The sequence below is a fragment of the Phaethon aethereus genome (assembly GCF_964289735.1).
Source record: "Phaethon aethereus genome assembly, chromosome: 12".
Classification (NCBI taxonomy): Eukaryota; Metazoa; Chordata; class Aves; order Phaethontiformes; family Phaethontidae; genus Phaethon; species Phaethon aethereus.
In genome coordinates, this window is record NC_138588.1 from 6,245,651 (window position 1) to 6,262,427 (window position 16,777).

Below are 16,777 nucleotides of genomic sequence, written 5' to 3' on the forward strand. Positions count from 1 at the left end.
AAAGCACCAGGAGCTGTTCCCATCCCATATTCAATTCAGCATAAGTACTCTTTTAAATGTTAGTGAAAGGGAATATCAGCCAGCCACAAAAAAGGACAATTACGTTATAGTTTTGAACTAAAAAGCCAATCTTTCTGCATTGAAATGAAACCTGAAAGGCACAAGCAAGGGGGTAAGGGGAGGAGGGAATAGGGAAAAGGGCAGGGGGGGACGGAGGAATGGACTGAGATGAGAAAAAGGCTTCAGAAGCTCCGGCATTCACTCAAGAGCCCTTATGTCTCTGAATGGTGCTATTTCTCTCATGCTACAGAGCCACAAAGTTGTTTCCACCCCCACCCCTCCTTCCTCTGGCAACGTGAACAAGATCATAAACGTCAGATGCAGTCTTGTCGCTTTAATGGTCTCATGGCTATGAATAAAAATGGCGCGGTAACAGATTTGTTAATTGACTTTATGTGCAACTGGCATACATTAGGCAGCTCCGTTAACACCACTCACAAAGCTGGATGTGTTGCTGTTCTCTCCCACCGCCATCGAATTAAACTTTTAACAGTTGAGAGACCAGAGGGTTAAGCCTAGGAGGCTGGAGTGATATTTTCACTGCCTTTGATGACACACTAAAATACAGAACGTCTCATTTTGCAGCAGAACATTGAGTCTGCGAAGCCGATGTACATGTGGTTACTATTTGCAGAATTTGGCATTTTCTATGAATAGCATAAAACAGGCAGTGGATCAGCTGTCATGTTTTGACAGGGTTGTCCTTTTTTTCAGAATGCCATTCTTTTTTTTTCTTTCTTTCTTTTTCCCTTCTTTTTTTTCCTCCCCTTTATGCCACAAATCCACTTTTTTTTCTCTTTTTTTTCCAAAGCACTCTATAAGTTGATGAGTATTATATTAAAGGGACAGTCTGGCCATGGCTCCAAAGGCATAAGAAACCTTCTATGACGACAGACTATGAACTCGAGTGTGAGAAGAGAAGGGAATAACGTTTGTGCATATGGACCAATGTAAGGGATCTGATCAGACATCAAGTTTTTAAATGCAGATTGCACAAATATCCATCAGGACTCATGTACACCTGAAAAACATCATACCATGAGGCAGGAGTTTTTTGAGATGTGCCCTTGGGATCTCTGTTTGAATCCCATGATTCTTCAATCTCCTTAGGGCAAATGGACTTAACATGTCCTTTCCTTGAGATCAAGAATGCGAGACTATTTTTGAGATGCTTATATCTGTAAGGTCTTACACCAAATATTTTAATAACCCTTTTTTATGCATTCTTTTCAAAATGATGAGATATTTTATCCAACAGATCTATAGTGTCTGTTGAGAGGAAAAAATAAATACTACCACCAAACCTTTTCCTGAAAAGAGATTAATATCAACCCATTTATCCAGTGCCAAAATTGTGGGTTGACACTTCTAACCTGCTCAGTCCATGAAGGCATAAACAGAGAATTTTGACTTCTTTGCTTATGTATTTCGGAAGCGTGAACCTGAAGCGTGCATCCCTCGGTAAGAAGCTCACAGACCACAGCTCCTCTCCTCGCTCTCCGTACGGGTGGCAGGTCCTGCTCCGTGCACATGCTGTGTGGGCTTGGAGAGCTATTCACTTTTCAGCAGAGCCTCCTCCGTGCGTCCGCCCCACCTCGCGCACCCGTGGCAGAGAGGGCAGGCTTTGCCGGCAGCCACGCCGTGTCAGGTGAGAGGCCAGCCGGTGCTACCGCGCGAGCGAGGGCTCCAGGAGAGCCAGGAAAGAGGAAAGAAGTAGATCTAAACAATAGAGTTATGGCTTAAACTCTAAGCATTCTCACTCCCATCTGTTCGCCCTCACCTCCTAGGCATCTCCTTCACCTTCACGCTCCGCAGAGGTTGGCTTGGCTCATTCTCTCTTGAACACGTTCGTATTTTGGGATGCCAGATTCAGACATTTGTTACAGTTATTGGCACTCTACATCAGATTCAGAGATGAAGGTCCCTGCCTACTGATATTTTCTCTTTCTTTATTCTCATTCTTTAAACGTCATCAGGTTTGACCAGATTAAACCTCCCAGCTTTCAGAAGTAAACAGGGAAGTTACTTGTCTGTTTTGATAGTCAATTATCACGTCAGCTTTTTTCACGGATCAGGTCGTTAATATCTGATGATCAATGGGTTGATCAGAATCTGCTGCCCTCAGTGCTATTCCTTAGCTCTGCTGCTTCTCTTAGAAACTTCCGTTAATAGTCTCCCGCAGTAGTTTCAGGAAGCAAAATTATTTAGAGAGATGAATGGTGAGAGAAATGTAAAAGAAAATAGTCTAATATGAAATTACTTTTATTCGTGGTATGTTTGAAAATAAGATAGTTCCTTTCATATCAGAGGCACCTTTGCACTTGAGAACCATTGAGTGAGATGTCTGAAACGAGGAAGACTGTGTCTGTTAGAGGTGTTTCATTCCGACCCACCCTTTTGCCCAACAGTTTTTTATGCTTCCTTGCCATGTTTCTTTCCCTCTTAAATTTTCTGGATAGCTTCTCTTGATAAATGCATGTTTCAGGTCAGACACAGGCTGGTCATGGAAGCTTTTAAACTCTCTTGCTGACCTGGAATTAGTAGATTCATGTAACTTCCCACCAAACTCAGTACACCATAAAATAAGTGTTTTACGCTACAGCGGTATTGCTGGCAATGCATAAAATAAATGTCCTGTATGTGCAACACCATAACTTCAGTCTAAAATACTATCTACAGATTTAATAGATGGATAGATATTGCTTTGGTTGTACAGTGCCTAACAGTGTAAGTTATTTCTTAGTTGTTTTTTATGCATTATTGGGCTAAACATATTTATTGACAGTGAGGAGGCAAGACATCTACCTGGATACACATGCAGTAAACTTCCACAGCTCCATGGAATTCCATAGCTTTGTAACAGCAAATGTCACACGGCCCAGTCACCCTCTCACCTCTGGACTGGGTAAATTTACTGTTCATCATCCCTTCATTCATCTTCCAAATCTTTCTTTTATTTTTTTTCTCAGTATGTTGATGTCAATCTCTCAACATTTTATCCTGGATCTTCTAATGAACAATGAGTCTCAGTCACAACCGTGTAAAAGGAAATGAGCTATTGGCAGTGGATGAGTGGGACATATAAGACAACTCTGTTCATTTCAGGTGGGTTATACCAAACTATTTTTTAAGGCATTAAAAAAATAAATTATTTACTAGGAATTTAACTAATAATTTTTTCTATACAACAATAAGAAAAAACCCCGATCAAAACCCAAACATGGAAAACATTTAACCTTTTGGTTTTATTGAGGATCCAATGGAAATAAATATGAAATCCTTCAACAATCTTTATTTTACTCCTTACCACAAACCTGTGTGTGCCAAAAATCAAATCCTAAAAGTATCCTTATTTTCAGTCTTTGATCTTAGCATACAGCTCAGAGAAAGGTTGAACTAAGAGATGTTTTTTCTACTGTACTGAGGCTGCTTTATTAGATGAAACTATCTGTTGGCTGGCTTCTTCAGCTGGAATTGAACTTCCAAGCATAGGTGATTATTAGAATTTAATCAAAAAAACACTGAAAAAATAACTGTGATGGGAACAGGAGGTCCCCTATGTGTCATATATTTCATACAAATAAGAGCTGGATCGACTTCTTTCTTCTGATGGGTGAAAGCTGTTTGCAAGGGGCTGGTTGTGGGGCAAGGTGAGGGAGGGATTGCTCTTCCTTCCACCTTGAGACTCTCCAGCCCTGAGCGGAGCTTAGAGGGATTTGCAGTGTCTGTTTCCTGCAAATTCAAGTTCAGCTTTACGCTCCCACTTGATATTACATGTAAAGATCATTGCTCTCCTTGTCCACAAAAAAGGTGTCTTTTTTTTTTTTTTTTTTTTTTTCTTTCCCTGCTTTGCCCGGGGGTCCAGCTGTGGAAGGAGTGCGAGGAGGCTTGGGTTGGGAGGAGTGGGGTGAAAAGGAGGGAGAGGACGAGAGCGGGTGCGCGTGGGGGGACACCGTGTCCTCCAGGGAGGCGGTTCCTGTCAGGGAGATGGCAATGTTTGTCATCTGATGATCAAAAAGGAGGGAAACACTGCGCAAAGGATGAGTCTCCACAGCTGTGAAAGGCTGCTAATAACATCACCACACATACCCACGCCACCGCCCTCCTTCCCTCGCCATTGTCACTCGCCGCGGGAAGAGAGCAGCAGAAGTCCCCGCAGAAATTGGCACAACCCTCTGCCCACCACCCGGGCGCTGCGGCGCGGGGGGCTGCCCAGGCCAAAATGCAGACAAAGGCCACCCCCGCCCCAGCAGCAGGGACTTTCATCCTCCTCACTTTTTGCTTCTGCATGGTAATTATTCTTTTTAACAACAGAATATTTGGGAAAAGAACAAGTATTGCTGCAGAAAAAAAAAAAAAGTGTTTATGAATAATGGAACATTTCAAATCCATCTGGTTTCCGAGACATTTTTTAGTTTCTTGCTACAGCCAATTATATAGCATGCTTGAGTGATAACTGGTTTTATCCTCAGGCTCATTCTGCACACTAATTTCTACACTGATAGTTGCTACCAACCTCTGAGGTTAGTAGCCATATGGTAGTCCAATATGGCACTTAATACTACACTTGTTATACAGTAGACAGTATTCCGACAATCATAAATCCACATTGTAGTAGGCACTGTAAAAAAGCTGTGAGTCCTTTTCTGAGTTTTGGCAGTGATGGCTATTTTTAATTTAATTTCAAGGACATTATAGAATCATCTGCAACTCTTTTTTTTTTTTTTCTCTTCTCTGTTTTATTGCTGATGAAAGTCAAATTGCTGGCACCAATCCTTCCTGTAAATGGCAAAGACAGTGGAGAACGATAGTTCTTTTCCTAGCAGAGGATCTCCTGATACCGATGCTTCTGTCAAATTGATCCCATCCAGTAGGAATTGGAAACCCTCCTCTAAATTGTGCTCTGTGTTGCTAAACAAATGCCAGTCACTAGAAATAGCAAAGTGGCATTTTGTGGGCTACCCATCTTGCAAAATAATAAACCACTCAGATTAATTCAAGGATTTTACCACAATATCCTCATCTGATGAGCCATACCGCAGGCATGTTAAGGCAAGGCTGGTCATTATTGTAGCTGTCACAAACATTAGAGGTACAGGAAAGTAAACAGAGTCATCGGTATAAATGTGAATCCCTCACAAACCGGGGGAGGGGACGTAGGCTCCCGTACCTCTACAAACATTAGGTCAAAGACTTGCGCAGGGGAAAGGGGGGAAGTACTCACATGCAAATGTACAGGAAATTGCATAGAAAACAAATCCTCATTTCAGCACCATATTTCCTATGAGGTTGAAAAATCTGCTGCATGAGACCATATGTTTCTTCAAAACTCATTTCAGATGTAACTTTTTTTAGGTTGCACCTCCTCTTCATGCTTTCTTTCCATAGTTTGCTTTCCAGGGCTGTTGTTTTTCCTATTTATTTGCTCAGTAATGATTAAGAACTATCTGATTCCAAGAGGGCTTTTCACAAAAATGTGTTGAATAATGCAATAGGTACACTGGTGTAAGAAATCAATTAATTATTTTCACGTTCATTAAAAAAAAACAACAAAAAACCCCAACGCAAAATAAAATACAAGCCAAAAGAGTTGTCCTATATTTACACTTGCATCTTGCTTCCCAAAGCTAGCCAGATTTTTTTTCCCCCAGTGCATCTAGTAATTAATCAATAAGTCTAACTTCTAATGAAGTTTTATGGTGCAGGACTACAATCTACCATGGAGGGAGAGTTATTCTACATGAAGATTAGCTGGAGGAGGTAGAATAAATAGAGTCTAAATTTTAGCTCTGACAGACAAGTTGACAAGGATTTAGGGAAAGTGATACGATGGTTAGGACCAAGCTGACCCAATGGCCTGAAAGAGGATGGAGAATTAGCTGTCTCTTATCTCAGATGAAGTCAGAAAACAGAGGACACTCAGGACATCTAAGTGGACATGATTTCTTGATGTAATAACACCATGTTATCTTAACTGCTAGGTATAACCGCAGAGTCATTACAGTGCTAAGTAATATAGCTACCAAGTTAAAACTGTATTAACAGAAGGAAAGGAAAACTTAAAGGCTAAAGAGAACAATCGTGTCCTCATATGCTTTGAGTTTGACTATCTGAGGCTGAAGAACCCATTATCAGAAATCCTAAGCATCTTTTCATGTGATCTTTATAGGGCAAGCTTGAAATGAAAAGTAGTCATTCACAGAGTTTCCATAATGATTACATTCGATTTGATTCAGGAAAGAAAAATAAACTGAACCCCATTAATATACTTGCTTCGCTTTTATGGATATTAGTACCACAGCCCCATTTGTAATTTTCTATGCCTCTTTTCATATCATGTGTACTAGACACGCCACTATCAACTTACAACAACCTGAATTTGTAAACAGACTACCTGGTCCTTATCTTAACACTGAAGTGTGCAAGTTATCTAACTGCAAAAGTCAGCACAGAGATAGGTATTTTGGCTGTGAAAACAGATCTTGACCTTTAAATTCAAGTCATTCATTTCTAGTGCTACATGTAGAGAAGTGGAAAAATCAGGGATGTAGCCTCTTCCCTCAATGAAGTTATGGAACTTAAGAAAGACGCTGGACAAACTGTAGGTCACCTTGAGACAGAAGGTTTTGCTCTTCTTATCTGAGAGTATCTATCTCTGAACAAACTAACTTTTAATTTTGTCTTTACCTCTACAGGAAAAAGATTTTGCAGAGTTTTGTCCTGGCTAGCTTCCTTATGTTTCCTACCGTTTCTCTTTTTCTTTTTCTTTTTCCTTTTCTTTTTCTTCTTCTTTTTCTTTTTCTTTTTCTTTTTCTTTTTCTTTTTCTTTTTCTTTTTCTTTTTCTTTTTCTTTTTCTTTTTCTTTTTCTTTTTCTTTTTCTTTTTCTTTTTCTTTTTCTTTTTCTTTTTCTTTTTCTTTTTCTTTTTCTTTTTCTTTTTCTTTTTCTTCTTCTTTTTCTTCTTCTTTTTCTTTTTCTTCTTCTTCTTCTTTTTCTTTTTCTTTTTCTTTTTATTTTTCCTTTTCTTTTTCTTCTTCTTTTTCTTTTTCTTTTTCTTTTTCTTTTTCTTTTTATTTTTATTTTTATTTTTATTTTTATTTTTATTTTTCCTTTTCTTTTTCTTCTTCTTTTTCTTTTTCTTTTTCTTTTTCTTTTTCTTTTTCTTTTTCTTTTTCTTTTTCTGCTTTTCCTTTTCTTTTTCTTTTTCTTTTTCTTTTTCTTTTTCTTTTTCTTTTTCTTTTTCTTTTTCTTTTTCTTTTTCTTTTTCTTTTTCTTTTTTTTCTTTTTCTTTTTCTTTTTCCACTCTTCCTTTTCTTTTTCCTTTTCCTTTTTCCTCCTCAAACAGGAAATTCCTCTCTGGGCTCATCTATTTGGATATTTACCAACAAGCCTTTCACTTAGTTAGCTTATTCCACCTACAAACTCAGTCAGTAAAAGGCAATCCAGAATAAGAATGTGTATACAAATGGAAGGCAAACTGGGTCTCTCATAGCAAAGGAAGCTAAATGCTCTAGAATCACTGTTGCGGTACATTTTCAAGTGTAAACAAGCTTTTAGGAAAACTAAAAGTTTTTTTTTTTTTCTTTTAAGAAGGCAAAGTTGGGGACTTGGCAGCATTGTGGTTGCCTCAGCTGCTATCATCTCTTTCTCTTACTAGCTGAGAGGGGGGAAAATGTGTATATTTTCAAAACAGTCCTCTTTCCCTGCCTGTGAAGTGTCACAGAATTACCTTTTTTTTCTTTAAATGTAAATGTCCCAGTAGTGACTTCTGTGATCCATTTGTTTAATTAGTCATCAGTCAAGTAGCCCGTATCCAAACTTGAAGACAACTTGAATGGATGGACAGTTGGAATATTCCCCAGAAAAGCAGAACCTGCAGGACCGTCTTGCTAGGAAGAGCCTCTGCTCTGGCTGACGCAAGGAGAAAGTCAAAAAAGGCACAAGGAGCCTGAGTGAATGCATTTGAAAACTAAAAGGGAAAAAAAAAAAAAAAAAAAGGAAAAGGGGAAAAAACAGGAGATATTGATAGAAAACACTTTTCAGTATTCACCAGCTCTCCTCATCACTCCATCCCAGGGCTTTGGAATAGACCCAGCGGAGGGCAGCCTCCTATCCGCATTTCTGACAGACGGGGCACGATGCTCACCTTTCCTGCCATCTAGTTTGTGTTTTGACAATTCGGTGTGGAAACTCTAGCAAATGTATGCAGAGAGAGAAGATCCCCGTCTCCCGTTCTCCTCCCGAGGAAGTTAGCCAGGCATTGCAGAAATACGATGCGTGAATAACACAGAGTCTAAGCAGAAAATGAGTACGTTTTAAACAAGTCCACTGGAAAAGAATTAGCAGTGAAACTGAAAAGAGCCATATGCCAATAAGGGGGAAAGTGACTCAAAGTGACACGCTGTAATAATATAATTGAGTTAGGATTAAATTGCAGAAGGATAAAAGCAAGGACAGAGCTAAAAAGGTAGAAACTGCGACATGTGCTGCCTTGTTAAGTGGGAGATGGTCAACAGGAGGGGATTCTCTTGCCGTTTTCCTTTCATTTATAATTAGGCTGTGAAAGTACCAGGGGCATGTCAAGCCATTTGAGGGTTTAAATAAAACAGCACTTCCCTGAACCATCGTGGCTCAGTTTCAGCATTCCCCCATCCCCCCCGACTCCATGGAAGCAGTGGGAGTCTACAGCTATCTCCTCCTGTGGGAAACCCTCCCTGGCAGACAGCATCCGGACCTCCTCCATCTCCCACCCTCAATCTTTATTGTTAAGGGAAAGGGGGAGGTAAGAAGGGTGTGAGGCACCCTGAAGAAATCCCCTGTTTATTTAAGAGTTTTTGCAGGCAGGGGTATGGGGGAGGGCGTCTTTTTCCCTCCTCTGAATTCTCCTCTATTAATATATTCCATTTAAATTGCTCACGGCACCATGTACTAATTAGGACTAGAATGACAGTTTGAGGAGAACAACTGAACCCACTTGAACTCTTGGAGTTCAGAGTTCATGCACATATGGGAAAAACATCTTCCCATTTATTTCTGCAAATACTCTGCACGGATCATGGAAAATATAGGTGATATGGACAGAGCTGATCCTAATGCCTCCTGTAGATGTTTCAGTTTGCAGATGAAGAGATTTGAAATGCTCATTTAAAGAAAGCACACTGAATTTCTCCCACTGATGATTTAAATGAAAGTGTTAATTTGATACCAGTTTAAATCTACTGGTACCAAAGCACCATGAATGTCCTAAGGCACGTTAAAGCAGGTGTATTCCAGTTCAGTATAAGTCAATGAAGAATAGTACTCAGCTACAGTAGAACAAGTGTACTACACAGAGCTACATGGAGCTGTGCACCAAGAAAATGAAACCAGGTTTTTGAGTGTAGACAAGGCCCTTGTGTTCGTTAATGGCAGACCAGACACTTCAGCCCTTACCTTCAGTCAAAAGTCAGTGTTTTTTGAAATGTTCATGTAATAATAGCAATACTTAGTGATTGTAAGCATATATCTTACAGCATTTTAGCCAGGTGTGTAAATTGTAGCAGGCGCACACATTGATTTAACTTCCCAAAATCAATTTTCTTATTTTGATGACTTTTATTTTGTCCATTTAAAACTACACTCCAGGTGCTGGCTTTGAGCCACTTCCATTCTCAGTACAGAGCATCCAAATATTGACTTGTACCAGCTTAATGAAATTGATTTTGACTTCTCACCTTTCATTATTTTGGTGGGAGGTTGTGTGCAGACCAACTCTATAATGAAACTGGATGATTTACTCAATACCACACAACGAGTCAGTGCCACAGCTGGAGACAAGAGCAGACTTCTGCAGAGAACCACCATACAAATTTGACTACAGGTCCTGAAAAACAGTGCGCTTAGATTGCCTGAAGACTCCAGTTTATGTACTGGTTTCTCTCCAATCTACTAAGGAGAGGTTTTTATAAGAATAACTTGGCTGAAATGTCTATTCTTGATCTGTTCCTATTCCTGTTCCCATTCCTGTCCTACCCTACCCTTTTTTCTTCTGCCATTCCTTGTAGTGACCACATCACTTTGGTATCTGTACGTGGCACAATAGGGGTATTAGTTGCTATCTGTCCCATGTGGTTTATTTGCTCTCTTTTACTCCCATATTCTCTCAGTCTGAGGAGTTTAGAAGAAATGCTGATGGTTTGGTGGGAGCTTGTTGAAGGTCTTTGGAGACACAAGCGATTCAAAGCCAATCAATGCATCCATAAATCCTTGTAAAACTCAGATCCTGAATACCTGCTTACTCTTTCATTATGTGTTGACCCAACAAATGAGGCTGGGGTATTTCTAAGACACTTTTCATTTTTCACTGAGAGCTGCACTCTCTGTTATTTCTCCATGGCATGCATAAAGAAAAAAAATGTATCTTGTGAACATTGATCTGCTTATTATTCTGCTTGTTTGGATAGCCTTAAAAATGGGCATTTATCTATAGCTTAGATGTCTTAAACATTGACTGGGTACCCAGACATAACACGAATGCAGTCATACAGAGATCACCTACCATGACTGTTTCAAAAGTGCTCCTCTCACCATTTCCTAAATCTGACATTTACCTCCCAGAGGAGCGTGCAATTTGGTGTAACTACTTTGGGGGCACAGATTTCTGAAAAGCCCACCACGAAAAGCTACCTTTCTTCAGGCGTTAATGATTGAGGCCAACTGTTTTGCTTTCTTGAGGATGGAAGTAGTAAACTGTAAGGACTTCAGGCAACATATATGTAATGACTGACAGCCGAAATATAGAGACATAAAGAAATGGGTGTCAGGGCTAATGCAGTTCTGCACATCTCCATCACACATTTCAGACATGGGCATTTTTCTTTTTCAGCCTCTGCGTTTTAAAACAAACTGGATTGGGGCCATTGCTGCCTGTAGATTATGGCCCTCGAAGTGATAAACATGCTGTTCCATTGCTATTTGCCCCATGAGATAAACATTTCTGATGGATTTTTCTGACAAAACTGAGAAACCTAATAATCGCAACGTCAGAAAAAAAGTGAAAACTGATTCAGTTTGATCCCCAAAGGACAGGAGAGGGAAAACAGCAATAGGAGATACAGTTCTGTAAGACTGAACTTGTCAAAGCTCTTTTAGACTGCTTTGAATAAGCACATCCGTTTGGTATTATAAATAAAAGCATCAGACAGTAATTTGCATGGATTAGGATTGTTAACATTTATCAATTGCTGGGTTTTAAAGAACTCCCAAATTCTTGATAGGAGTATCTCTTTGTAGTGAAAGATTCATGGTGGGAGTGAAAAAAAATCTGATGAATTTAAAGCTACAGATGAGAGAAAGCAAAGCCGTCCAGATCTAAACTGAGATACCATTAGTGGTTCCCATAAATCAAATCATGTTTATAGCAGGGATACAGTTGAATTACCATCTGGACTTTTTAACCTCGACATTTATTTCCGAACCCTCCTACAATATTGAAAGTAAACTTAACCCTTCCTTTCATCTTCAGGACTTTGACCTGGTGCCAGTTCTTATTTTGAAGGAATGATCTGATTTTTGATGGGGACAGAATGTCACACGTGGCATGAGGTTGGAAGGACTGGGAGTTTCTTGCAGAAGACAAAGTCGTAAAAGAAATAAAATACAATCAGTATTAAATGAGATCAGCTGAATAGAGGGTCGGGGGAATGAAGTCAGGGGGAGGATAAAGAAAGGAGGGTTCATTTTAATTCAGGTAGAGGACACAGATGGGGTCCAAGGACAACGTAGCAAAACATGTAACAGTCAGGAGGAACCTATATTCTCTCAGGATCTGTGGAATTATCAGGAGGTACATGGTGATGAAGAGCTGGATCCTGTTTTCATTGGTGCTAATAACAAAACTGTCATTGCCTTTAATAGTACATCCACCTACTTCTGTGAAAGTGGGAACTTTAACCCTTTACCGAGAAAACAAATAAAGCTCATATCAAGCAATATTTAAAGCCTCAGGAAAAAAAACAGCAAGATATCTGGATCCCAGTTTTTTTGTTGTTTTTTTTTCCTTCCTTTTGGTCTGCCTCTGAACTTCCTGATTCAGTCAAGGAGCTGCCAAAATAGTTAGTAAAGGACATTGTCATGCTATTTCCAGCTCAAATTGAAACAAGTGTCAGGAGGAACCACAGGAGAGGCTGGCTCTGCCAAAAGCCGCTGGCCCCTTCTGCAGACCTCGCTGGTGTGAGCAGCCGGTCAGACCGTGGGGTTTGTTCACAGGCAACTAGGAGACATTTCTGAGGATTGCCCTTTCCCATGTCACATCTCCAATGTTTTTCTTTCTTCCTTCTGCTTAGTGCCCATAGGCTGCATGGCACAGGGACCGCAGGGACAGCAGTGCTCTGTCTCCTCAGAGACTTCCCTCATGAGCATGGGCTTCTTGTACCTCACTGTAATGTGGGGAGAGGAGTATTTTGGTGTATCACAGGGTGTTTGAAGGTGAAGTGTGTTGACTTTGAGGTCTTCCGGTAATAGGTAAGATTGGTTACTTAGATATATGTCCGGACAGCATGAGGCACTCTAGTGAAACCTCACTGTATGTACATATGGCTGTGTGCTAAGTATATATCTGGTGCTAAGCAAGGTGACCATAGGTCCTTTATCTGACCAAGAGGGTGAGGTACAGGTAGGGCAACTCATTCCGGGGTCATGCTGTCTGACAGGGCGAGTCTTCAGACCATCCTACTGGGCTGTCCTGTCCTTGGATATTAAAGAAGATGTTTTCCTCTGAAGCTAGCTTTCCTAAAGAAAAAACGTCTTTCCACCTCCACCCAAAGTTGTTTCAGTAAATGTCTTTGGTGTCACATGTTTCACAGTGAACTGAAGTTTTTTACTTAGTCCTTGTTAGAGACAACATCATATTTCACACCCTGGCTGGTGCCAGGACCCTCTTAGTCTATTGGTGACATTACTACCATTTCCTATCTCTCTCCTTCCTGAATTTACCTAACCCAGCGCTCTGGCCTTTTGTTGAAATGATTTTCTGCCTTCCGGCCCTGCGTGCCATGTGTCAGATTATGTGCAAAAGGTCACAGCCCACTTCCCCCGGCTTTAGACACAGGATGAGGAAATGAAGAGGGGTGAAGCTACTGATTTCATTTTGGAGGTCAGGGTGGGTCTTCTTGGGGTAGGAGCGGAGTCTGAAGAGCAAATGCTGCCATTTGTTATCCATATTTTTTCAAACAAACAAGAAACTCCAAGGATTATTCGTGCTGCTAAATCGGAAATACTTCTCAAAACATCTGACAAAAAAAACAGGAGGACAATAGGTGAACGGTGAAGAGAGTTTATATATGTATATATACTCATATATATAGCCCAGACACAGATATCCAGTTTTGTTGGAAACACAGTAAAGACAGGAAGAGCAATCTGAGGATCACCTCTGAGCTGCCCAAAGGGTGGGCAAGCTGCCTTGTTTGCCTAGTAATTCTCTTTTAGGATTGCGCAGCCTAATTATGTGCTAACTCACATTCAAAAATTGTAACGTCAAAAGGGTAAGAGTCTGAAATGGTGCCAGGAGAATGTTTTCCAGCACTGGGGAATCCCAAACTTTGCCCAGTACAGGACTGCACTGGTTCCAAGCCAGCAGCCTGAGGCTGCAATGAAAGCACATGCAGAAGAAAACATCTTTGCCACCCGTCTCCTCTGTCAGAGGGTGGATGTAGCCCCACACATGCTCTTAGGACATGACCTGAGTGGGCTTCGCACGGGTGGAGATGGGTGCGCTTCAGCCTGGGGCTGTTGAGGGCAGCCACCCCATGCCGTGTATGTGGGCCACGACACAGGGTGCAATGGGAGACATGTGCATCTCCACCTCCTGATGATTTGGGCGGCAGATCTTGGCTTCATGGGTGGGTTGGAAACAGAACTTCCCCTGCTCAGTTTCATGCTGTGCACCTTGAGCAAGGCTGGTGGCAGTTCAGGAACGTACATCCCAACCCGCGTGCTCCAAATCTGCTGGTTTCCTCCCAGATCTGTTAAACTGAGCTGGAGTGGGAGGAAAAACAAAGAAAGAAGCAAATAGATGGAAAAGCAAAAACCCAAAACACTTCTCTGCAGGTTGTTGGTTGTACCTAGAGCTCTGGCTGGTTTATGTATGCATTCAGAGTAAGTTCTCTGAGGAGTATCCTGCAGTCATTTCTCAGCAAGTGTGAACAAACTCATTAACAGCTCCTTTACTGGAATGATAAGTTGTTTCTTAATGAAGGGAAAAATAAATACCCTTGCTAACCCAGGCTCCATCACTAGGAGTCACACATCATTCTTAAAGACTCCTTATTTTCCACCAGAGACATTTGTGTACAGCCCTTAAACAAAATGAAAGAGCTTGTTTCTCCTTCTTAGACGCTCTTTTAGATGCTCAAATTGCACAACATTTTTTAGATGCTTTTCAGAGTTTTATCTCAGATGTGAGCAGCTTAGGTTCAATAAAATAAAACATAATGATCTGAATCTTTACCCATTTTAAGAAGGGAAGGTTTGTAGCACTTAAAGCATGGGACCAGGGCCCAAGAGATTTGGGATCTATTCCAATCTCTGCCATTGACCTGCTATGTAGTTTTACTTGTAAGGAAGTCACTTAAGCTCATTGTGTTTCAATGTGCCCATTTGTGAAATAGAGATAATAATGCCATGCTCACAAGGGGGCTGTAAAGGTTAATTAAATAGAGTTTTTAGGTGATTTCCCTTCTTTTGATGAAAAGTGTGACAGAAGTATTGTTTATTAATGAAGTTTGTGCAAAAATGACAATTCTGAATTTTTGCAGCAAAAAAATACATTGTGTGTGTGAAAAATGTTCACATGGCAATTTTTTAAAATTATCATTTTTTTCAAGCTAAATTGATTCAGTCTGAGCTTCAAAAATCTGGGAGTGCTTTGCATTTTTTGTCCCTTTTTGCATGTACTACATGATGATGTCTGTACTAGCAACTAGAACAGCTAGGTATCACCATAGGAAGGTTTGTGGAAAAAAACCCACAAACCAAAAACCAAACCACAACATTTAAATCATATTTTGGATGCTCGCATGCTTCAGGGTATAAAAATTTAAGGCCGAAGTATGGCAGGCCCTCAGATTCAGCTGGTTCGAGGATTTGTTGATACCTTTATAGGGTTTGATGCTAGCTGTTTTCAAATGTAGATGTTTATTTGCTCTCCCATCCAGTATCACATTTCTAATTCCATATTTCTCTGAAAAAGGAAATGATAATATACTCAGGAAGCTCTCATCCTTGCCAGTTTTCAGACTTCACTGCAATGTGGACTGACCCAGCAATCAAGCAGTTTGATTGCATGATTGGATTCAGGTTGGCACATCCATAGTCTGCAGGTCTGGGTGGGATGTGCTCTGCGATCCTACCCCTCATCTGTTGTGGACATGGAAACCTAGGTTGTCCGATTCCAACACAGAGCCACGTGCTTCGCAGAGACTAAACCTGCTCCTGTCCCTCACTTAAGTCACTTGGTGACAGTTTTCACTTTCATGTCATTTGTATGAACATGATGGATAATTATTTTTTTCATCACCGTTGGAACCCTCACACCACTCTCCTGTAAAGGGATGCCTCAAGAAATTGCAAGATAACAAGAGAAGAAATATAAGTTCAGCTCGATGAAACTTGCTTACATTGGAGCTTGAGTTTGGACTGAAGATTTAAATGCTTTCCCTCTCACTGAACAAGGTGACCTACACCATAACCAGAGAAATTCCAAATGAATAAGAGCTATTAAGTTATCTTGTCCACCTGCCCCCTCCGGCGCAAGATTGAGAGGGTGACATGGATTCTGGCAGTGGGCTGTGCACAACCCATGACAGAGGCTGCACACAAATATGAATCATGTTGTACTTAAAAGGCCCAAATGAGTTTACCCTGCGTTCCCTACCTTTCCTTGTAGCTGGTGGGAATGGGGCCCTGGAACTTAAACAGGTTGACAAAACAGAGATTGAATCAATCCCTGAAAACAATAGATTTAACCCTGTGAACTCCTCAGATGGTCTATTGGCTGCTAGTGCTTCTTGTGCTATTTCTGCCACTGAGAGATTCCCCTGGGATGCTGCTTTTAAGAAAAACACATATAAAAACTACCCACTGTGTAAATCTAACATCAGTTAGTGGTTTCCCAAGTACAGCTTGTGGGATGGCTGCCTGAGTCTTAGATGCAAAAACAGTTCACTGCAGATTGGAGAGCCCTGTAAATGGAAAAGAGAACCTGGAAAGACAAAGAAAAATGAGTCTTTTCAGTAGCATCGAGGGAAATAGCATCTTGACTTTTTCTAGCTACATAAAGACTCCTCCTCACCCTCCCTCATCTCTTTCCAGCCACTATATGCCTGCATACCTGGAAATATTCCCTTGGTATTAAAGACTGAGATTTGTTCAAGCTGCATAAAAACACTTGACATGAGCTTTGGGCTTTCTGACAAACTCTTAAAAAGCTAGTTCACATATAAACAGACTCTGCCTGTTACCCACTGACAGCAACACGAATTGAACCAAAATGTAATAAACCCCACCAAGACTATCACAGTGAACCCCCTTGCCTCAGACATGTTAGTTCTCTGGAGGTCAGGGAGAAAAGAAGGTCCTCCACCAAGCCCAGAAAGCTCATGGGTGTAAGCAGTCCTGGACCAAAGCAGGAAAAGATTTTTGAAGGCAAGCCCCTAGCTAACATCTCTTCTCCCTCATTT